Here is a 23,388-nt window from a genome sequence, read left to right as displayed (position 1 = left end):
GCACCGGCTCAAATTAAGCACTGGGTATGGGTAAGTTTAGAACTTTAGGTTTTCTTTCCCAATAGTGTTTATGAGGCTTTACATTAGCCCATATCCATTGTGAAACTGTACTTAAGGCCAAACTAAAAGTGCTCTTTAACTAAATGTTGATGGCACTAACGGTAAGAAAGCCAAGTATAGAATGTAGAAGAAAAAGGGAGTCAAAGTCATAGGGTGCATAGAGCTCTAGCCTCCAGTATCACAAAAGTGCAGCAAGTGAGCAGACTAATAAGAACCCCAAAAACCTAGGGCCAAGCTAAATTTGCTGCGGCTAAACGGTATGTAGGCCCCACCCCAAAAATCTCCTTCAGGCACACAAAAATAGAGAGATACAGTGGCCAAACAAGCAATTAAATAGGGGGGAAAAAAACAACAGTCACAACAGTCACAACAGTCAAATGATAAACAACACCTTGATGGCCTGTGCTAGCCAGGGACCAGAGTTCCAAGTTCAACTCCACGAAACGTCTCAAGGTATCAGAATTTGGCTTATTAATTTGTAGGTGTAATAATTACCCGGTAATAGTGACCCACCAAGGTAAAAGCCACATATACACTATCAGTCAAAATTGTCCAACTGTAGAGCCAAGGGAGGTTGCCCTGCCCTGCCTCTTCCTGTCGCTGACCATCATGGGATTGGCCTGCCCTTGGCCTGGGTTTCACCTGGGCATGGCCCATGCTGCAGGACAGCAGCACACTTTAACTGTCTGTAGAATTACCTTCTTAGGGCAAACAGAACAGGCAGAATAAGGCTTGCCCGAGCACAATTGTTGAAAACCAGCAAGCACAGCCCCACGGTCTCTGAAACACTGGTGGTGTCTGAAAGAAGTCAGAGGTGTAATTCGCTTGAACCACTGGGCATGATAAGAAGGTATGCTAAGCCCCTGGGTGTGAAACAGGGTGCTATTCAGATGTTAGGAAAAAAGTTGGACCTTGGAGAGTAAGGTGCGGCTTGTGCTTGACCAAGGAGGGCCTATAGTTATAGAGTTGCTCGTTCTTCTCCATGTAAATTGCTGATATCTTTGTCCCTGAGCCTATACTGACAGACTATCAGGCTCACTTCGTTCTGTGTACCATGCAGAGCCTTCCCTCGTCATTGAGCGGTATGCAGTAGGAGTGGTCTACATTTTTTTTGACAAAGTCACAATTATTTCCTCTGCCATGTTTTCTCTTCGATTTTTTCAATTGATGCTATTTTTCTTGGTGTTTTGGTGTTGCTAAATTATTGCAACTGTGTTATATGCTGAATGTTATGTCCAGTTAACGGTCCTATGTGTGTATGAAAATGTTGTTATTTGTTTACATTTTGCCATTCCTCTGCGGAAAGTACTATTCATAATGTTTTGAGCTAACCAATGCACTTTCTTACTATTTATTTTTCGTATGTGTCGTTTAAGTACTTAGTTTGTTTGATGCATCTTTGTCCTAAGCTGAGCCCATAGTAAAAGAAGTTACTGTAAGCATTATCCCTTGTACATATTTTCCCCACTATTAGAGTAGAATTTAGGTTTATCTAAAATCCTTGCAAAGTTAGAAGTTCACTAGTCCCTTGAAAAGTTCCCAAACCTTCATGGAGTCACCTTTAAACCACAGGTTCCCCATGCAGGCTAAAAAGCTAGATAAATTGTACTGTGAGTGATACTTACAATACAAGACACATGACACTAACATAATAGAACAGACGAGGGCGCGCTTCTGGACCAAATGCACAGGGCAGAAATATACTAAAAGAAAGGCACTGTCAGAACCATGGGCCATCTTCAAGGTGGCCCGAACTACAATCCTGTACCAGAATCCGCAAGCAATGCAACTGCACCTTACACTGGCGTGGAGGCGCTCTTTCTGATGCTGACCACCCCAGCCATTCCTGCACTAGGTTAAGCCTACGTGCCGGGCTGGGAGGTAACCCAACTGGCTAACCCAAAAGACTTAAGCCTCACCCCAGTTTGGTGCTAGAATCCCCCAAAACCTGACTCCCCATCCGCTGCATTTAGCCCAAAAAACCGGTAACCTCAAAGCAGGTCTACACATTAACATGACTAGCAAGAGCAAGGAAGAAGACACCAGTTCCCCGGGATCTGACAGTGAGGGTGAGGATGCCTAAAAGTCACGCCAGAGACAGACAGGACATCTAAAGGCACACACCCACTACTGTCCAGCACAGGCTGCTCTGAGGAGACCCCCATGATTACTATGCTGTTAAAAGGGACACTTTACAACTTTCTGCTGAACATGGGACAATGAGGTGGTGCTTACGGGAGGGGACAGTCCCCCTATCAAAGAACACTGCAACCAATCAAGGAGTCTTAGGCACGGTGGCAGGGATCCCCTTCACAGAACCCCTCGAGCTGAAGATAGGGGGAAGAGGGTGAGGGAACAGTTGTTGTACTTTCCTCCTAATGCTGGGAGACATGGGAGCCAAGCAGGTTGTCAGAGGGGTGGGACCTTTGGAGTACGTTTGACTACAAGGCTACCCCTTCCTGATCTCCGTGAGAAACGTGTATTCCACCACATTCGGGTGGAATTTTTGAGTTTATTTCAGATGGAGAGATAAGTATACCCTCCATACAATTTTCACAGGGGTGCAGCTTTCTGTTCCATCACAAACAAATATATAGGAAAATTCCTTAACCGACACCAGGGAGGGAACCTTGTTTAGCCCTGAAGAAAGACCAGGACCGAACAGACTAATTTACAAGGGCTGAAACATGTAGGCACGTCTTTAGGGTCATAGGACCCTTACCTCCAAAAATACCCTTTTTATAATTATTTTACTATCCACTACATCCCCGCGAATAAAGGGATACCTGGGGAACACAGTAGGATTTTTATCTTTAGAGCCCCTGACCTACATCTCCTAACTGCTCCCTGAAACACAGTCGAGCCCACCCTGGCTTTTAGGAGCCGGGGTGAACCCGATGATGAAGCATGACTCCAATAGGGTGTGTGAGGGTTAATTAACAAAAAAGGAGTTGCCTCCTTTTGCGCATCCAGTGGAGTACGCCAGGTAAGATTTACTTTGAGCTTGATGTTCTGGATACCTTACGGTTGTTATAGTTGAATTGGAGGGTGTATCCACTTCCATAAAATACCTCTCTTACCCCTCGGTGCCGGTGGAGCACACTCCTCCGTTTCTTGTGGTTAGTAGTCCTTTCCTTCATCCTAACTAATATCTTAGGATGAGACCTAATGACCAAACTGAAAATGTCCATCCAATTTGCAGAGAATGGGACTATAGCCTATTCTTCCCCTGGAGCTTCCCTCTCAGAGTACCAACTAGTGAGACACTCCCACTTAACATGGATATCAGCCAGAGTGGCTCCTTCCAGTCCTACCCCCTTCATGGGGGCTGTCCTGAAATATACAGGAAATTTCTTTAACCTATGGGAATTAGCTCAGTGGTGGGCACACCAGCTCTTAGTGGAAACCACCAAAAAGACAAATACATTGTTAGCCAATAAGGTACACAAGGAGGAAGACATCAGGGACCTCGACTCATGCAAGTTCCCTGAAGCTAGGTGGAGAGCCGGTCAAATGCACATTGGGTCAATGGTGGTGGCAAACAGACCTTGCGTACCACTGAGTTTACCAAGCACAGCTTCTGTCACCATACTCGCAGCTGCTTGAATGAGGAAGTGGTGCAGACAAGGTTCCCCGGTGCTATCTGGTATATTCCCCATGCCTAACACCTCCTACCTGTTGCCAAATACAGTGCCCAAGCAAGTGACAATTGGAGGGAACGCAACACACCCAGTAAATGATACACCACCCCACCGGCCACATTGGGAGAGTCCCAGAGCCAGAGGGAGGCTGGCCACCACATGCACCCTCCACACAATGGCCCACTAAAAAGTGCCAGAATGAGGAGGAAGCCCGGAAAAACTCCACTAAGCAGAGACCCCACAAACTGAGTAAAACCACTCCCAAGTCGGCCACTTTGACCCCAAGCTTGGACAGGGCACCAGTCTTGAAAGGAATTCTACTGCAAAACTCCAGTTGGTTCTGGCCCATTTATGGCGGCAAGGGCAGGGAGGATGGCGGCAGCCAGACCATAGAGAATGTTACTACGGTCACCGAATGGGCCACATGGCCGATCGATGCCGCCTGAAAGCTTATAATGAGCAAAGATCGATAGGCCTGGACCAGTCCCCCCCCCCCATAAAATCCACAAAACCAAGCCCAGATCAACCTGAGTGTGCAGCACATCCAGCCACATGGTAATCAGTCAGCAAACACACTACCCCAACAAGGACCAGGTGATTGGTCAAACACATGGCAACCGCATTGCATCCCAACAAGCACTAGGGCCACAGCACGGAGGGGTAACTGTATGGGGAGCCAATGCCTTCATACAATTGTCCAATACAAATATGCGATAAATTCAAACCCAAAATATGACACATCCCCTTCATACCCACTTCAGAAAACTCACCACAACAATAAAGACTAGTGACACAGCATTAGGAGAAAACTCAAGTCTTTACTTGCATTCAGGAAAAACTCTGGCATTGCCGTATGTTCAGTCAATTGGGAATCCATGCTAAAATCTGTCATTTTAGGTGCCCACAGGGACCTAGGTCCCAATCTGCTGTTAGTCCTCAAGGGCGGAGGTGGCCAGTCACGCCCCAGGGTGAGGGAAAGTCTGACGAGGGGATAAGGTGGCCCACGACCAGTGTATAAATTAGGCCTGGGCGAAGCACTACGCTACGCTCGCGTAGTTTGCGAAGTTCGCGCTACTTCGCGCTACGCGAACTGCACGTAGCACAGTGCGAACACGCGTAGCGTAGTGTTGCGTAGTGCTGCGGTCATTTTTTGCTTGCTCGCGGTCCTCAACGTCAAGTTGGCGACCGCGAGCAAGCAAAATGACATCCTGGCGAGACTTTTTCCTTGTTCGCGACCGCGAGCATGGAAAATAAACCTCCCGGCGAGATTCCCAACGCGAGAAGGTCAGGTTTCTCATTGCGAGGGGTCGCGTATGCTCGCGACCGCTCGCGATGAGAAACTACCAGTTCGCGTTGAGAAAGCTGCAGCTCGAGTAAAAATCTACTCGAGCAGCAGAAAACTACAGCTCGCACTGTGCAAGATGCCATTTTCAATGATTGCACAGTGCCGGTTGCTTGTCCGCACTGTGCAATCATTGAAAACAACATCTTGCACAGTGCGAACATGTTACTTCGCAGTTCGCGAAGTGCTACGCGTAGCTCGCGTAGTGCGAACTTCACTTTGCGTAGCTTCGCGAAGTGCTACTTCGCGAACTACGCCCACCCTTAGTATAAATGCAGGCACGCAGGCCCCCTCACCCAAGTCATTAGGGCACATCCCAGATCGAAAGAAACCCATTCTCCAACATTTTTAGGCCTCCAGCTAGTGTAGGCCCGCTTTCAGTTCCAAAATGAGGCGACTGTTCAACTGCCAGAAGCCAAGCTTTTCAGCACAGACGGATGTCAAGATGCCCCATAGTCCACGCACAAATAAGTGACAATTTGCACCAAGCCTGTAGGGAAATGGACCAGGGCAATCAGCCATCTAGTTCTTTACTCATAGCACAACACATCCCAGCCACAATCTTGACTCCCATCGTAAGCAAGATATTTGCCTGCTCCTCCTCTTCCCTAATGCTTCCAAACATTCAAAGTCTGCTCATCGGGTCATGTCCTTCCAAAACAGCAGAAGAAGATTGTGACTGGGTAAGAATTCCATGATTCCCGCCGAAGGCGGCAGACCCAAAGCATCCTGGATCCGAGGAAGAGGGGGCGCCAGGAGCGAAAGGGGTTCTGCAAAGGACCATCGCAGCCCCCACATAAACTGCACGGATATGCTCACCACCACACAGGTTGTCGAATAATAATACACAGGGCCTTGTGAACATCGTCCAAGTGAGCAATGGATCTATCCCTGTCATTGCCACATCTGAATCACAAGTAGTCCACAGAGCAGCTTCTCAACCCTCACTGACATGCCACAATACTACATGAGCCCTTAGGAAAGCACCCAATGACCTGCAGAAAGCAGCCTAACGGTAGCCCAAAATTACATTTCCCAAAAATGGGCATAGAAACAACACCCAACTCCATTAGTAAAAATGTCATTACACACCAAGTGCAGGGACCGGAAGGGCATAGAAGTGTCCTCAGAACATGTTGCAATTACCCACAAGCCCCAAATTATGACTAGCCCCCTCCCTTTCATAGTGCATTACACAAGTGTAGGTCAAAAGATACCATCTGCATCGATAAAACTACACACACTCACGTTAGAGACTGTATGGTATTAAAGGGCCAACAACATCCATAAAATGATGGGTAAAACAGTCATCCACACACCCATGAAGATCACCCCACTGAAACACTCACCTCTGTCATGGCGAGGGGGGATACCAAATGACGTACAAAAATAAAACACAGGTGCTCCTTGACTAAATGTACACCATCTCCTAAAATGATTCCCCAACTGGAGCCACCTTCCAGTACGTTATATTCTGCTTAGGTTAGCATGCATCTCACTGTTATCTTGGCTCCTAGCTGCTCAGCCAGTGTGAGTGTTCTGAGTGGAATTTTGGTGTGATGGAGATGATTGAAATGTTTGGGTGCCTGTGTGGTAAGATGTGACAGTTGAAGTATGGGCTGAACAGCAGGCAGGCTGCTCCTGATGGAGCTGCTGTACTTAGATACCATCCTGCAACTAGGACTAATAAAGAATCTTCAAAGATACTCTTAGGCTACTTGTCCTACATCACAACAAATACCCCACTAAAAGGTTGCACTTAATGGATGTAATTTCAAGCTTATTTTATTTATGATCACAGAACTCCGAAGAGGTCCACATAAAATCACAAGATTACGTACATGTACTTAACATACCATTCTAATTTACAATTAATTACACATAATAAAATATTCCACCCCATCGTAAGATCAAACAATCATCTTCAATAGCCAAGGTTCAGAAAACTTTCATTTGACAGGAGTCTAAGAAACAACAGCATAATTGCAGAGCATAGTATAAAGTGACTTTCCTGCCATGAGTGCTAGGGTCTAAAAAGAAAAAAACAATATATAGCGAGAATAATAAATTATATAACATAAAGATACAATCCGGCAATACAAATGACTAATACATAAAAGATAAAGGCCTCCCATATCAGAAACTATCAGCCTCTACAACCTACAGACAGATGCTCCTTAATATAATTTTAAAAAGCACTTAAAAAACTTAGGAGCAGATTTACAAGCCCCTTGCGCCACTTTTGCGCCACTTTTAGCATGGGAAAAGTGACTCAAAAGTGGCGCAAGGGGCTTGTAAATAAGCCCCTTAAAGTCCTATCAAAAAATATTCCATTAGGAGGATCAGAAAGCGATTGTAATGTGTTGAGCCTGAGGCGATAGATAACTGTAAACAAATGGGCCTTATCCATTTCTGCTGATGCAATAACAAAGCAGGACAGATTAAAAAAACATGGTTAATAGCTTTAAGACCATTTTTGCACAGGTTACATATCGCTAAAGAACCGTTATATTTAGCCAGGAGGGGATTTAAAGGAAGCATGCTCTGCCTCAACAGTAGCCAAAAGCAGCACACTAGATGCTGCAGATCCCATAAAATATCAGTCTGCACTTTATTTATAACACAGGAATCAATAGCCGGATGGCATTTACCATGAAATATAAGCATGTACTTTATTTATCAAACAGGAATCAATAAATGGATGGTAATCCTTCTTTAAAGTATAGGCTCCGCTGCCCATACTAAAACTTAAGAACCAGGTGGCCTGTTTCAAAGTAGCTTTTAATTGGTGCGGCGTCAAAGTAAATATCTGAGACTGGTCTAATTGCAACAAATCTATCACAATCATTAAATGTTTACAGATTAATGATTTTTCTTTTAGACCATATAAAATTCCTTTTTGCTACCAGAATCTGAGTGTACCATATTCACTCTTTGCTGGATCCACGGCCCAACGCACTACAATTGCAAGGTCCTGTGTCCAAGTGCTTCTCAATCCAAATTCTAGCCAATGAGAGGCCACAAATGCCAGATTGACTGAGGCTCGGCCTCTAAGGATTTTCTCAGTGGCTCTGTAAAGGGTGCCCAGATATTTAGGGTTCTACTAGGATGGCAGGTGAAAAAGCACCCCGACCGACATGGAAGCGGAAAACAACCGCCGGCTGGCACCGTGGAAAAACCGGAGGCCAAATTAGGATCAACCGCCAAAAAACTCAGACCGCGGCGGAACGAGTCAAGATAAACCGCCCATAGCAGGCGGAGATGGCCAAAATCCGTCTGCGGCGGTTGGATGCACAGCAGAAAAACACCAACCCGCCACAAGTATAGCGGAGACACCGCTCTGGAAATTAGGATATCCCCAACGGTCCCGGGGTACATACCGCTGTCTCCGACCGCCGCGGTCGCACAATGGGATGAATGGGAGACCCAGTGCAAGAGCTGCAGCGCAGCCACCGCAGCAAACACACCGTGACAAATATGGCGGACGAAGCAAAAAATCAACAAGGCCAAAAAGTAAACACAGCAAACTAGCCATGGCCCCCAAATACGCAAAACACACCCCACTGACACAACCACATGGCAAAAGAGAAATACACAAATCCCAGGACAACACACCTGACAGCAATACCCCAATTGGACACACCCACATACCCGAGTATAAAAACAGCCCCTTCCCTGACCACAATCCTTTGCAATACTCCATGAGAGAAGGGACACACCCCCCAGCTGAAAGGAGAGGCAAAGAACACAACATCACTCGCCACACCACACACAGCATCACCACCACTTCCACACCTGCACAACTAACCCCCCTGCACAACACACACCATACACATCACAACCACACCCAACACTCACACTCCTGCACCCCCAATCACATTGCACACCACACACCATGGCCACATAGAAAATGCCCAAATTAATAAAGCGTGCGTTGACAGTCATAGTATGTGGGCAAGGATAGTCCAAAGGGTCAATGCAGTAGAGACCACCCCAAGATCCAAAAAGGAGATCATGAAGTGGTGGCATGATCTGAAGAGGGTTGTCAAGGAGAGGAGGAGCAAGAACCGTGAGCTGGCTCAGAGGAAAGGCGGTGGCCCTCCCATTCCACAAAAAACATTCACACCATGGGAGGAGAAGGTGCTTGCCAAACTGCATCCAGAGAGTCTCACAGCTGGGGGAGTGGAGGCTGGTAAGTACAAACAAATGCCTACCACCACTCTGTTATGTACTGGCTCGCATAACTACAAAGCTACACCACCTAGGACAAATCCCATCCATCTGCACCACACAAAAACATGTCTCACAGATCCAACATTCACCCACTCCCATTCTCCCCAAATGTAGCTACCAACATTATCATGGGGGCATGTGTACAGCCAGACAGCACTACAACTCCCACCAGGCCCCCTTGTCCCACAGCATCTGCAAGATGGAGCTCTCCACCCAACCCATCCAGAAGCATGTGTCAGCCATTACATTACCCTCATCAAACTTACAGGTAGGCAGACATCTTCCCTGGGAGGGTGTTTGGGGGTGGGAGGCATGTACCACTACTCCCACATGCCCCCGTCCCACACCTCAGCAGGATGGAGACCTCCCCACCCAGAATCAGTTGGAAGCCATTGCAGTACACCAAACAAACTTACAGGTAGGTATCATCTTCACAATGAGGGTGTTTGTGGGTGGAAGGCCAGCACTACAACTCCCACTATGCCCTCTGGCTCACACCTCAGCATGATGGAGCCCTCCCCCACCCCACCCAGAAGCATTTGGAAGCTATTGCAGTACACCACACAAACTTACAGGTAGGTAGCCATCTGCACAATGAGGGTGTTTGTGGGTGTGAGGCCTGTACCACCACAGCTCCTGGCCCACACCTCAGCAGGATGGAGCCCTCCCCCCACCCCACCAAGAAGCAGCTGGAAACCATTGCAGTACACCAAACAAACTTGCAGGTCGGTAGCCATCTTCACAATGAGTGTGTTTGTGGGTGGGAGGCCTGTACCACCACTCCCACCATACCTCCTGGTCCATACCTCAGCAGGATGGATCCCTCCCCCCACCCCACCCAGAAGCAGCTGGAAACAATTGCAGTACACCAAACAAACTTACAGGTAGGTAGCCATCTTCACAATGAGGGTGTTTGTGGGTGGGAGACCTATAACACCACTCCCACCATACCTCCTGGCCTATACCTCAGCAGGATGGAGCCCTCCCCCACCCCACCCAGAAGCAGTTGGAAGCCACTGCAGTACACCAAACAAACTTACAGGTAGGTAGCCATCTTCACAATGAGGGTGCTTGTGGGTGGAAGGACAGCACTACAACTCCCACCATCCCCCTGGCCCACACCTCTGCAGGATGGAGCCCCCCCCCCACACCCAGAAGCAAGTGTCAGCCATTACATTACCCTAATCAAACTTACAGGTAGGTAGCCATCTTCACAGTGAGGGTATCGGGGGTGGAGGCCTATACCACTACTCCCACCATGCCCCCTGTCCCACACCTGAGCAGGATGGAGCACTCCCCCCTCCCCACCCAGAAGCAGTTGGAAGCCACTGCAATACACCAAACAAACTTACAGGTAGGTAGCCATATGAATCTGTCATGTGACCCCACTGAGCAGGATGTAACCCGCCTCCACGCACACACACATGTGTGACATCACAAACACAAATGTAGGCACATTACAGGTGTGAGAAGGTGGCCTGATATACGCTGTCCACTAGTTCTAGTGGGCACCTTTTATCAGTCCAAACAACCCCTTATTGTGATAGGTTAAAGACAACCTTTATTGAAAGCTATCCTAGTGGTAGCTATGTAGAGCAGCCTTCAGGCTAAGTCTTGAAGGAATATAAAGCAGCTTGTTTTACCAGTCTATAATCTCTTGAATGATCAAATCAAAAGACAACCACAACAGGTATATATTCAAACTATATGTATTTAGGATAAAACACACCCCTCTAGTCTCTTTATGAGACTGGAGTTCGAAGTACTTAGTTTACAAGTGAGCAAGCATCAGTAAAAGCACAAATACACGTTTGGGCCCTAGGGGTGTACCAAACCATATACCACAAAAGTGGTATAAGAACCACGATTGGAATAGGCACTAGGCCTATTGACTCTAGAATCGCTGAGACCCCAAGGAACCACCCAAGGTAGTGACACAGGGGACCCACAGGGACTGTATGCAGTGTGTAAACACAACCGCGGGTTCCTATTATCTTCTATGGGCAATGTCGCGGTTGGAATTTTAAAGATTAGTGACACTTCTAATCGAGTCAGGACCAAACCTTTTTGGACTTAAGAAGTTCTAGGGTTAGAGTACCAGAGCACCGGAGTACTCGAGTTACCTCACCAAGGGAAGCCGGGTGCATAGGTGTCTTTTGGTGTTGGGTTGCGTCGTCGATTTCAATGGAAGCCTGCAAAGAACTGCTGCTGCCATGAAGAGGAGAAGTGTCCGGAGAGATCCAAGCCTGGATCTGTGATGTAAGGAACCTGAAAGCAGAGGGGACAGAGTCTGGGTCACTTGCCAGTGACTTAGGGCAGGATGGACCAATGCCCACAGATGTCGGGTGTGGGTGCTTCGGGTGAGTTGATGGGTGTATTCAGCCACGAGGTCCAGGAGGTGTCGATGAAGTCCAGGAGCCGGATTCAAGCTGTCCCATAAAGTCTGTCAAGTGCTGCGGTGTCAGCGACAAGAATAGACCCAACAAGCCTTGGCAAAGGCAAGTCACTGGAATTCAGAGAAAGGACTGCGGTAGAGACCAGCAAGGTCTGAGGGATTCACCCAGCAAGGGTAAGTCGGGGCACATCTGGAGCAACCAGGTAAGCCCAATAGGAAGCGGAGTCACCTTCGTGGAGACCTGCTAGCCAACGGGCTAGTGATCATGAAGGAGCCTCAAGCGGTCGCACTGGAAGCTGGCCGACGGGTTACTCGTGGAGTGGAGGCCAACAATCTTCGGTGCAGGAGGTGCTCAAGGATGGGGCTACTCGGAGCCCAAAGGGCAACTTCGAGGAGGACCAGGAAGATAGTGTTGCTCAAAAGTTCACGGTGTTCATGTCACCCACGATAGCCACGGGCCTCAGCTTTGCTGTGGACTCAGGGTAGCCACGGGGAAGTCTGGAAATCCACCTCTGGGGATGCAGAGACTTCGGCGTCCGGTGGGAGTTTCAGAATTGCAGACCGGTCAGTTGCTTCTTTGGTGCCTGCCAAGCAGGGGAGTCACTCCTTAACTCCAAGGGACATCTCTTCAGTCTTCTTGTCAGGATAGAATGTCGAAGGTCCAGGATGTACGTTGCAGAGTTTCGTCCAGGGTAATCTAAAGTCCCTTGGATTCCTATACTTCTAGTGAGTTTAGGGGATGGACTAACTCTAATGCCCCACCTATGGGTGGGCCAGGAAAGAGGGGTGGTTACACCCATTTCCTTTGTCCAATTTTGCACCACAGCAGGGGCAGGTAGCCGGTTTGAACTGGAGTATGCACAGGGACACCAAGTGTGCCCCCAGTGCAGGACTTCAAAGCACCAGAGAGTGCTCCCGCCCAGCCCCAATACACATCAGCCTGTCTGGGGAGGTGGTCACACCTCCCTTCGACAGGAAACTGTAGAGAAATTGATGGCTGACATCATGGAATGTATGATGTCAGCCTAAGGTGGAATGTTTGTGATCAAACTAGAGATACTGTTGAGCTGGGAGCTCAGCTGGATTGTGGCCGGAAATAAATCTTCTTATTGAATCAAACTACTTCTCATGAAATCTTTACATTGGCGACGAGTTACGAGCCTGTGCAGGGGACAGAGAGCGACAAATCCACCCCTGGAAGAAGTAAACCTGCGTGTCAAAACGTAAGGCAAGTGTTCACAGTTTAATTTTAAAAGAAGAGAAAGGACTGCAAGAAAAAGCAGAAAAGCGGAAAAGCAATGCTGCGCATATTTTTAAAGGCCACTTTAATGAAAAGGTGTTAGCTTGCCTATTTTCTTGTCTTTCTTGGCACACCGGCGCGATTATCGGCGCGCGTCCTACCAACTAGACCTACTGGATTTTTTGGAAGCGTCATCTAATTGCTATTAAGCGTATCTTATGCCGATAGTTTAACTGGCTGAGCTTGTAAGCTCAAGTGTATGCGGCGAACTGTTGCTAAGTTCAAGAGATTAAAACGCAAGATATATGCAACGGACTGTTTAGTAGAACGAGACGAGACCAGAAACTGTTCGAGAGTGCCAGTGTCCTCTTTTATGAAATATTTTGGCTTACATAGTGATTTTTTGTGAAAGACAAGCGTGTTATGAGTGGTGAGGGTGAAGATTTTCAAACAACATCATGTAACTGAATAACACGCTAAAATTTCTTCACGAGCAACATAGCGCGTGATCACAGCACTGCATGCGACTCGCGCTGAAGTTTTCAGAGAACTGTGATCACATCGTTGCATGCGACGCACACTGAGGTATCCAGAGAACTGAGATTACATCGCTGCATGCGACACGCGCTGAATTGTCTATTTTTAAATATTATTTTAAAAGACCTTACCTTGGAGAAGTCTTGTGTTGGTCTATCGAGTGAGGGAGCACTCGTGTTTCTGGCTTGCTGTGCATATTTTATACACGAAGAAGCATTGTGTTCCTAGAAACAAAGGAGGGACAACATTTTTTATGAAAAGCACTCGAGTTTGGAAAATGAAGGAAGGACTGTTCCCTTAGGTGGAGATGGTAAAAACTGACAAAGGACATCGATCTTAAGTGAACAAATTGGATAAGAGAGGAAAAACACATTGGAAACAAACAATATAAACAGTGGAGTGTACATAAAATTTTGTTTGTTTTGTTGTTTTAGATTGTTATATTAATTTCTTGTATTGACTTATTATTTTAGGTTGTTATTTTATATTTCCAACTCAAAATGGGGGATCAGAGCATGGCGTCACCTCCGCCCTTTTTAGCTTCTCCTGGAGATCCTCCAGTTCCGTGGAAGCAATGGAAAAAATTGTTTTTCACATATATATTGGCTATAGGTGGAGATAGGTATGGTCCACTTAGGCGCCAAGCCATTTTATTGCATCATTTGGGTATAGAAGGGAGGAGAATCTATGAGGATTTACCTGAAGTGTCATTAGGAATGGGAGATGGGCAACCGAACAATGTGTTTGAAATGTCTGTACAAATGTTAGACATACAATTTACTCCTAAGACGAACTTGGTATTAGAACGTCACAAGTTCTTTTCTAGGGTACAGAAAGCTGAGGAAAATATTGCGTCTTATGTGGCTATCTTAAGGGGATTGGCATTATCATGTCACTTTGAACAATTAACTGATTCTTTGATTAGAGATCAAATTGTACGTTGTACTAATGATAAGAGGATAAAAGAAAGGTTATTAACGAAGGATCCTAATTTAGAAGAAACTATAAAAATTGCTAAAGGGATGGAACATACGGCCATATGGTTGAAAGAAATAGATAACACTAGTTTGGAAAAGAAAAGCAATGTTGTAGCTGAGGTAAATGCTCCCCAAGTAGAAAAGAAGAGTGTAGAAAAAAGTACAGATACTAAAGTAATAACTGACAACAAGAAAAAAATGGAATTTGGAGCAAGGCAGAAAAGTACAAATTGGAGAGAAATAAAATGTTTCAGATGTGGCACTCCAGGGCATCTTGCATCTAGTACAACATGTGCAGCCAGATCCACCTTATGCAGGAGGTGTGGAATGAGAGGGCATTTTGCAAAGATGTGCAAAACCAAAATGGGAAATAGTGACACAAAGAAAGTTCAATTAATAGACCAAGAGGTCGATGACATATGTGTGAAAATGTTCAAGAAATAACTCTGACGGTGAATGGAGAGCAAGAAAGTTTTAATGAGAATGGTGTGACAGTAGTGAAACTGTGGGGTGTGAAACTAGAGAGTAGTAATAAATTGGAGAAGCCGCATAGTGATATTTTATTTGATGGATTTCCTATAAGAGTGTTAATAGATTCAGGGAGCTTATTCACTCTTATTTCTAAAGAGACCTTTTGCAAACTCAATGATTCTTCGTTAATGAAGTCTGACATTAAGGCTGTGGGGTATGCTGGAAGGAAAATAGAGATTTTGGGCTTTAGATGGACAACAATAAGTTTTAAAGACAGGAAAGTTTTTGGGAGAATGTATGTAACTGATTATGGCTCAGATCTCCTTGGTTGGCGACATCAATATGATTTAGGGATAATCATCAACCCTCCTGCTAAAGAGCCAATATTGTTAGCCGAACAGGACAAAATAGAGGAAGTTTCCTCGGGAAATTGTGAAGACTTGATGAAGAAGTTTCCTAAGGTGTTTTCTGATGAATTAGGTCTGTTGAAGGGGTTCTCCCATAAAATCATTTTGAAGCATAATGTTGTACCGGTGGTACATAGAGTGAGGAATGTCCCTAACTTGATGAAACAAGCCTTGAAGGAAGAACTAGATAGGCTGTTGGAACAACAAATTATTGAACCAATAGAAGCCTTGGAGTGGTTGGCTCCTATCGTTGTGGCACCCAAGGGGGATGGGAAGATTCGCTTATGTATTGACTTGCGAGATTTAAATAAGTGCATTTGGATAGACAGGCAACCATTACCAAATATTTCTGAGATGCTAACTATGGAAGGTAAGGGCGTTATGTTCAGCGTGCTGGACATGTCCTCTGCCTACCATCAAGTGAATTTACATGAGGAGTCATGACATTTAACATCTTTCGTTACTCCGTTGGGGACATTTCGTTACAAAAGGATGCCTTTTGGATTAGCATCAGCATCTGCTGTTTTTCAGAGAGTGATGAAAAACATTTTTGGGGACTTAAAACATGTATTGTGCTTTCAAGATGATGTGCTGATTGTAGGAAGTAGTGACCGTAGTCATGATGAATTGTTTGAAGAAGTCATGTTTAGGTTAGAGAAATATGGATTGACTGTGAAGAAAGAAAAATGTCAAATAAGAAAAAAGGAAGTTACTTACCTGGGACACACCATAAATGCCAAGGGAATTAGTCCTAAGAAAAGTTTTATAACTGCTGTGGAAAAGGCTCGTAGACCTGAGTCTAAACATGAATTGAAATCATTCCTTGGTTTAGCGGAATATTGCTCTAAGTATGTGAAAAACTTCACAGAAATTGGTGAACCCTTAAGAAAGTTGATGAAAAAGGGTGTGGGGTATAATTGGACAAGTGATTGTGAGAATTCGTTTTTTAGAAATTAAGAGATCTATTGTGTGTGCCCGGACGTTGGGCCATTTTGATGTGACAAAAAGGACATATATAACTACCGATGCAAGTGGAGTTGGTATTGGAGCTGTACTAACTCAAGTTCATGAAGGAGTAGAGAGTGTCATTGGATTTGCATCAAGGAGGTTACAGGGAGCGGAAATTTCTTATTCTGTAATTGAAAGGGAGGCCCTGGTTTGTTGTTGGGGAATTAACCATTTTAGATTTTATGTGTGGCGAATTCCTTTTAAATTAAGAACGGATCACAAGCCTCTGACATATCTTCAAAGGTGGGCGAGGTCTTTAAGGGAATGTCACACCTCGTATTACAAGGTGGTTATTGGGTGTGTTGGAATACAATTTTGAATTTGAGTTTGTTAAAGGAAACAACAATGTTGTTGCTGATTTTTTGTCAAAGATGCCTGAGGAGGGCGTGGTTTCAGAAATACAAGATAGTGAAGTGTTATCAATTGAAGGAGAGTTATGTATTGCTGCTAGTGAATGGACATCTGCTAGAGAAAGTGATGATATCATGAAGGAAGTTGAAGGAAAGGTTGTGCATGGATGGGATATTGGAGATACCCAGAGAGCTGATTTAAGGGAATATTTTAAAGTCAAAGAAGAGTTAAGTATTGTATGTGGAAAACTCAGTAGGAGGAGTCAGATTGTTCCTCCTATCGCCATTCGACCTAGAAATCTCAATATTATTCATGAAGGTCATTTAGGATGTAGCACCATGAAAAGAAGAGTCAGGGAGGTGTTTTGGTGGCCAGGGGTTGATCATGATGTTGAGGAAAAAGTAAAGAATTGTATAGCGTGTGCTAATAGTGACAAGTCCAAGGTAATTAAACAACCACCATTTGAAATGATGAAATTTCCTGGTAAGCCTTGGGAACAATTGGCGATTGATTTTTTGGGGCCTGTGGCTAAGTTAGGAGCTATGAACAAGTTCATTATTGTACTTGTGGATTATCATTCCAAATGGTTTACGGTCAAAGTTGTGCCAGAGGTAACCACGTCTATAGTTATAGATTTTCTGGAAGAGACCTTTATGGATGAAGGGTTGCCAAAAGTCATTGTCTCTGATAATGGGGTACAATTTGTATCGAAAGAAATGGTGTCTTATTTAAATTGTTTAGGTATTGTGCATGAAAGAGTGGCGTTGTTCCGTCCACAGGCGAATGGTCTTGTGGAGAGGGTAAATAGGCTGATAATGGAGAATGTTCAACTATCATTAGCAAATCAGTTATCATGGAAAAAGGAATTAAGAAGATTGATGTGGTCGCATAGAGTCACACCTCATTCTTCGACCGGGATTGCACCGTTCATTTCTCTCAAGGGGAGGAATCCAAACTCTAAGGAATGTCCTGTGTGGTTGAAGGAAGATGTGGAAGTTGAGGTGGATAGAGAAAAAATAAAAAGAAAAGTAATGGAGGAAAGTAGGAAAAATGTTTTATACTACAACAAAAGAATGGGTGTGAAAAGATCTTTGCTGATGCCGGGAGATTGGATTGTGGTACGGAAGAAAGGTTTTGTCCATAAAGGAGAAAGTAAATATTCCAATCCTTGTAGGGTTAAGGAAGTCAAACGTAATGTAGTGATTCTAGAAAATTGAACTATTAGAAGTATGGGTGACGTATGTAAAATTAGAAGAAATTTGTAATGCTTATGATTTAGAGTTCAACCAGGCTTGGTTGTGTTAATTCTAATGGGAACTGTTTTAAAGGAAAAAAAAAATGTGTTTATTGTAAGGGGGGAGATGTGAAGAGAAATTGATGGCTGACATCATGGAATGTATGATGTCAGCCTAAGGTGGAATGTTTGTGATCAAACTAGAGATACGGTTGAGCTGGGAGCTCAGCTGGATTGTCGCTGGAAATAAATCTTCTTATTGAATCAAACTACTTCTCATGAAATCTTTACAGAAACCTATTGTCCTGGCCTCCTCTGCCGGAGTTTCGGTCAGCAGCAGGAGGCCAGACCTGTGTCTGTGGCAGAGGCATTCATTTTGTGATGCCAGGGCTCAGGAAAGTCCTACCGGGTTTAGCCAGTGTGAACATGTCTCTCCCTCTAGAAGGGTGGAATGCTACCCCCGCCACCAGAATTTGCGGGGGGTAGTATTCCAAAGCGTTTGACACCAAACACAACATGTTTTGATGCAGTCATTCCAAAGTTAGCATTGGAATTCAGAGAAAGGACTGCGGTGCAGACCAGCAAGGTCTGAGGGACTCACCCAGCAAGGGTAAGTCGGGGCACATCTGGAGCAACCAGGTAATCCCAATTAGAAAAGAAGTCACCTTTGTGGGGACCTGCTAGCCAATGGGCTAGTGATCGCGAAGGAGCCTCAAGCGGTCGCACTTGAAGCTGGCCCACGGGTCACTCGTGGAGTGGAGGCCAACAATCTTTGGTGCAGGAGGTGCTCAAGGCTGGGACTACTCGGAGCCCAAAGCACAACTCCAAGGAGGACCAGGAAGATAGTGTTGCTGCAAAAGTTCACGGTGTCCAGGGGTCACGGTTCCACATCACCCACGATAGCCACGGGCCTCAGCTTTGCTGTGGACTCAGGGTAGCCTCAGGGAAGTCTGGAAATCCACCTCTGGGGAATCAGAGACTTTGGTGTCTGGCGGGAGCTTCAGAATTGCAGACTGGTCAGTTGCTTCTTTGTGTGCCTGCCAAGCAGGGGAGTCACTCCTTGACCCCAAGGGGATCTCTTCAGTCTTCTAGTCAGGATAGAACATCGAAGGTCCAGGATGTACGTTGCAGAGTTTCGTCCAGGGTAATCTAAAGTCCCAGGGACTAGATTCCTATACTTATAGTGAGTTTAGGGGGTGGACTAACTCTATTGTCCCACCTATGGGTGGGCCAGGAAAGAGGGGTGGTTACACCAGTTTCCTTTGTCCAGTTTCGAGCCAGAGCAGTGGCAGGTAGCCCCTGCAACCGGTTTGAAATGGAGTATTCACAGGGACACCAAGTGTGCCCCCAGTGCAGGACTTCAAAGCACCAGAGAGTGCTCCTGCCCAGCCCCAATACACCTCAGCCTGTCTGGGGAGGTGGTCACACCTCCCTTAGTCAGGAAACCTATTGTCCAGGCCTCCCCTGTTTCAGTCAGCAGCAGGAGGCCAGACCCGTGTCTGTGCCAGAGGCATCCATATTGTGATGCCAGGACTCAGAAAAGTTCTACCGGTTTTAGCCAGTGTGAACATGTCTCTTCCTGCGGGGGGGGGGGGGGTTAGTATTCCAAAGCGTTTGACACCAAACACGACATGTTTTGATGCAGCCAACCCAAAGTTAGCATTTACAGTGAGGTTATAATGCACTTAAGAGTATATGGTATGGCTGTATCACAGAACAACCATAAGGAAGTATTTCCGAATGCCGCAGAGGGGCTCAGCTCATGCTTGGGCACCCTCTCACATAAAACCAAGCACTCTGCCTTCGGGATTGTCAAGGCCTTCCATAGAAGTGGCTTATAGGTTTATATGTGTCTGTATTAGGTACTGATATAGGTAGCCTATTCCACAGTAAGGGGTACAAGCGCACCCTTACCCAGGCTGCAGTAGCAGACCTGTGGTGTCATTTTGGATGCTTCCCAGGGGTGGCATAATATATGCTGCAGCCCCTGGTAGGCCTCTGAGGTACCTATGCCCTAGGTACATAGTATACCATATACTAGGGGCTTATAAGGCACTCCAGAATCCAATTAGATATGTACCTAATGTACATGCAAACCATTTTACAGAGAAAACAGATAGACTGGGGCCCTGAATAGCAGGATCCCAGTCCAACTAAGTCATAAACCAGCAAAACACCAGGAAAAAAGTGGGGGCAACCATATAGTCAGATTCCACCTTCCTACAACAGGCAAGTAGCCAGTACGTGCACCCACCCATTTGTCACAAATTAAATGGTGCCATATGACAACACCAGCCCTCTCATTGCTCAAAGTGGCACACCTACCCTATTGCCAAGCACAGTGTGCATACAGGTAAGCTAAGGAAACTGTCACAGCTACCAAAGTGTGACACACCAATGCACAAGTAGAAGAAAGTCAGGGAAAAATCATGCACAGCACCTATTTACATGTGCATCACAATAGGGCAAGTGCAAGAAGGACCATTCGAAAAATACGAAAGCATGTGTGGTGGTACAAATCAAGATATGCACATGACAGGACAAAGGTATGCAGGAGATGACAATGGCCAGTCCATGCCCAGATGTGACACCTGCCAGGTCAGACAAATCAACAATGAGTCCTCAATGAAAAACATGTTGTGCCAAGCCCTAGATGGCAACAAGTCCCTGTAATCATTAATTGTGCACGGGTCGCATGGTATGCCTTGACACTTTATCTATATCACACTAAAGGGTTCAAATGGTTGGAGTAAGTCAAAGCATCCATCATCACCTACTCCTAACAATTATATTACTCACAAAGAATAATGGGATGCTGCTAAGCAAAAAGGTGAAACGGGAATCTATTCATATAAAGACGAGAACCCTCACTCACCCAAGGGTGACATGCTTCATCATTGGGTCCCCTCTTACACACTGCAACCGCAAGGTATACAGTGTGGGCTACAACTCTCAAAAACGGGGAAAGAGAGGAGCGTGAGGTGTTCGATGAGGATACCAACTTAGGCAAAGGGAGTAAGGGGCAGAGTGAAAATAAAGAAAAAAAGTGTTTATAAAACTAGCTACTGGGTGACAGAATTCAATTTACTGTTTGTCCCCATCGGCTAGGGTTAAAAAGAGGTGATATAGGATTGAAATAATATCCTAATCATTAATGGTCATGGTCGACATGTTTCTGCCAGATGACTACAAGTTCGCGGCATTCATCAGGACCTCCAATGTTATCACTCTGCTTCAAAAATAGTGCATAAATGAAGTAAAAACCATACTCAATATTATGATGGTTGCGACAAAAGAACCAGCTGCAGTCCGGTCCAGTGTCTATAAAAATAAACATAGATAACAGATTCATTATCAACTCAGAACATAATAAACTCCCTTCAAAAACACCACACACGTGATCTTGAACTACACATGTGATTTAAAAACTAAACAATGTTCAGGTAGGTATCAAATAACTCACCTAAACAATTAATATTAATTTACTTCCACCTTTATGGGGATGATGCCTCAGATCACAGATCCCTGAGAATAAAAACAAAAAAAGAGAAAAACAACTCAGACTGGCTCTGCCAAAATACACAGAGCTGAACGAACACGATAAAAGCCCAGCGCATCCAAAAATGTGCCAGGTAAGTGGAATGTGTTTAGGACAGAAGGTATTCTAGTCTGTTCCAAATCGGACATAACAGAAGAAAATGGGTCTACAATAATAAACCCAAACACATTCCAAAAAAATAATAATAAAATCGATGGCTGTGTGCCTTACGCATCCAGAACAAAAAAGTGGATCACCGAGCCTGCAATCCAGCCCTAGGTACTGAAATTGTGGAGCGTATGATGATGTATAATATCGGAAAGGCATAATCAAGTCTTTTAAAATACAATAGTAAGATCTCATTAAACATGTCACTATTAAGAAGTAAGAGCACCGAAAGCACCAACCACTCTCAACCCAAATACCTCAAGTCATTCTGTGTCCTTCCGTTAACGGCACCAGCCAAAGGGGAGAAATAGCGTGTGTCCGTGTGATTTTATCACCGATAAACAACCCCGTGAGTGTGTCTGACCCGGAAGTGACACAGTTTACATCCGGGTAAAGGGGAATCAAGGGAAATGTAGTTCCTTAAATCGGGATCGGTATATTTACCCCCTTAACTTAAATATAATCAAGACTGTAGGGCTCAATTTCGCGATGAATTTACAATACACAGTTATAGGGAATATCCCTGGTATGTCTGAAAAATAGAGCAGTTCTCAACACAGATCGAACTGTCAAATTGTGGAGACAAAAAACGGAGCTGTCGCTTTCTCCATCAAGAATGTCAGAATATGTAGGTTAGTAATTGCATCATATAGACGCCTCCCACAATATATAAATATGCAATCAATCGCACTCATTCTAAAGTGGGAAGTTATCTGATGATAAAAGGTGAGGCTAGCTCATATAAGATGCATTTAAGAAGCGGGGCAAAATTATATTGAACCCCAAGGAATATCTTGATTTAAACCTGTCACATGACTCTTGGTACGAAAAACCCTCCGCTGTTCGCGGCGAAATAGAACCCTATCCAGAGGTCCCATATTAACATCCTAATGGGGTTTATCAATGATGACCCATTGAAGGTCATTCTCTGTATGTCCCTTTTCTAAATAGTGTTTAGTCATACGTGTATTCGATTTTTTGCACCGGAAAGTACTCCGGTGTTCAGTAATCCTGTGGCGTATTTTGCGGCAAGTCATGCCAATGTAAATTAAAGAGCATGGACACGCGATCATGTATATCACCCCACTAGTGTTACAGTTGGTGTGGCTATTCAATTTCCATGGTGTCTCTGGTAAGATGTCAATTTCTGTTAGGTGGCATGTAAAAGGACAACATGAACATGATCCACAAGGAAAATGCCCAGTCACAGGGTCCATATTCCACAGTGTTGATTGACTATTAGGACAAGTAGTAGTTCTTGGTCTTGTGTGTACCGTTAAGTCTTGTAAATTGCTGCTACGTTTCAGTGCAAAAAGGGGAGAGTCTAATGTCAATTTCCCTGTATTAAGTATATGCCAGTTCTTGTTAATGGCCCTTTTAACATTTGTAGTGAAATTACTAAAAGTAGTAACACACACCAATCTTTCCGATTTCTTTTTGGTATAGGTTTCCAGAAGAGCCCCCCTGTCGTTGTTGCGTGCTCTTTTTGAAGCTCTTCTAATCAACTGTGTCGGGTAATGTCTGGCAGACAATTCCTCAGTCAACTTGGTGGCACGTTTATGATAATTAACCAACTCAGAACAATTTCTCCTCAGTCTGAGGAATTGGCCTACTGGTAAATTGGTAAGTAGGGCCCTTGGATGGAAGCTATGGAAGCTCAACAGGGAATTTCAGGCCATCGGTTTTTGGTATAATTCAGTGTGAATCCTACCATCCTTAGGATATAGTCTTAGATCCAAGAAAGGAATGGAAGAGTTGTTATTTTCACCACTAAACCGAAGGTTCA

At 45.1% G+C, this 23,388-nt stretch overlaps 1 long non-coding RNA gene across 2 annotated transcripts in view; it reads right to left on the bottom strand.

Moving 5' to 3' along the window:
- Nucleotides 1–21,904, bottom strand: part of LOC146805729 (uncharacterized) — a 70,678-nt gene extending 48,774 nt beyond the window's left edge. The window contains exons 1-3 of one of the 2 annotated variants that reach the window (XR_014967497.1): nt 21,860–21,904; nt 21,360–21,421; nt 13,580–13,672 (exon numbers count right to left, since the gene is read on the bottom strand). This is a non-coding gene — a long non-coding RNA (uncharacterized LOC146805729). The remainder of the gene's footprint in view (nt 1–13,579; nt 13,673–21,359; nt 21,422–21,859) is intronic. The other variant, XR_014967498.1, reaches the window with a different exon arrangement.
- Nucleotides 21,905–23,388: the final 1,484 nt, after the last annotated feature.

Source organism: Triturus cristatus, chromosome 8 (assembly GCF_964204655.1).
Source record: "Triturus cristatus chromosome 8, aTriCri1.1, whole genome shotgun sequence".
Taxonomy (NCBI): domain Eukaryota; kingdom Metazoa; phylum Chordata; class Amphibia; order Caudata; family Salamandridae; genus Triturus; species Triturus cristatus.
The sequence above is the reverse complement of the archived record's forward strand: the minus strand, read 5'-3'. Positions and strand labels throughout refer to the sequence as shown.